The sequence below is a fragment of the Gekko japonicus genome, unplaced genomic scaffold, assembly GCF_001447785.1.
Source record: "Gekko japonicus isolate JY-2015 unplaced genomic scaffold, Gekko_japonicus_V1.1 scaffold2784, whole genome shotgun sequence".
Classification (NCBI taxonomy): domain Eukaryota; kingdom Metazoa; phylum Chordata; class Lepidosauria; order Squamata; family Gekkonidae; genus Gekko; species Gekko japonicus.
Window position 1 is genome coordinate 184,717 of NW_015171586.1, and position 1,281 is coordinate 185,997.

Below are 1,281 nucleotides of genomic sequence, written 5' to 3' on the forward strand. Positions count from 1 at the left end.
CTTTCCCTCGTTGGTGATGGTGGAAGCGGCGGCCCCTACATGAAAGCCTGGTGGAAGAGCTCCGTCTTGCAGGCCCTGCGGAATTGCAAAAGATCCCGCAGGGCCCTGATCTCCTCCGGGAGCTCATTCCACCAGGTAGGGGCCGCCACTGAGAAGGATCTTGCCCTTGTCGCGGCATAGCGTATCTCTCGGGGGCCCGGAACCACTAAGCGACTCTGGGTCCCCGACCGAAGTGCTCTTGGGGGTGTATACGGGGAAAGGCGGTCCCTTAGGTAGGTCGGACCCCTGTTCACATGAATTCATGAATCCGCCTTCTACTGAATCAACCCTTTGGTCCATCGAAGCCAGTATTGTCTACTCAGACTGGCAGCAGTTCTCCAGGGTCTCAGGCGGAGGGCCTTCACATCACCCACAGCCTGGTCCTTTTTAACTGGAGATGCCGCCGGGGATTGAACCTGGGGCCTTCTGCATGGCAGGCAGAGGCTCTCCCGCTGAGCCACGGCCCCTCCCCACTGTCACTTGCATATCCTGCATGTGTGTTCATATTAATGTGTGTGCAGCTTCGTGTGTGTTCACGTGAAAAATACTCCGGTGACAACAGCAACAGTGGTTGGAGGCAAAGAAACCCAGCTTTTGCACGGGATTCAATTCAAGCCGCTACCAACTCTGTTAAATGCTGGGTTCTGGATGCATTGCAGTGATCAGCTCTAGTTTATTTAGTGATTTCAGAACTAAATCCCAGGGCTTGCTGCCCTGTTCATAAAGCATGCAAACACCACACCCTAACACACCCCACTCCCAACGAGAGGCTATTTACATTACTCTACTATACTATTGGTCAACTTCAGGATCCTGGTCAGCTATTGTTCCAAGGGAACGAGCTCAACCAGTTCCAGGTTCGGTTCAGGCTCAATACATAACAAACTCCTGAAAGGCAAAGCACCTGCGATGTTCCACTCTGACCACACTTGCTCTTCGGAGCAAAGCATCCCCAAAAGTGCAAAATCCTGCAAACAGATGGAAGGTCCGCAGCTGCCCCTGGATGTAGACTGTCCAAAGTTTCCAGTCGGAACGGTCCCCTCGTGCCGCTTCCTTGGCTATGGCTGTGCAGCCTATCTGTGCATGGGAGGGCGCGCTCACACGCCTCCGCACCCACGAGCCCATCTCCCCCCCCCAATCCGTTGCTGTTTCTCTCTGGCAGAAGCGCCGCGCCTTCCCTCTTGGCATGATGGAGCGCCTCCCGGGAGAGCACAGATAACGTACAAGGCTGGGTCAGGCGAG

General features: G+C 55.1%; 1 non-coding gene across 1 annotated transcript; it reads right to left on the reverse strand.

Moving 5' to 3' along the window:
* Positions 1 to 434: 434 nt before the first annotated feature.
* TRNAG-GCC lies at positions 435 to 506 on the reverse strand. The gene has a single exon. It is a non-coding gene; the product is annotated as a tRNA-Gly (tRNA).
* Positions 507 to 1,281: the final 775 nt, after the last annotated feature.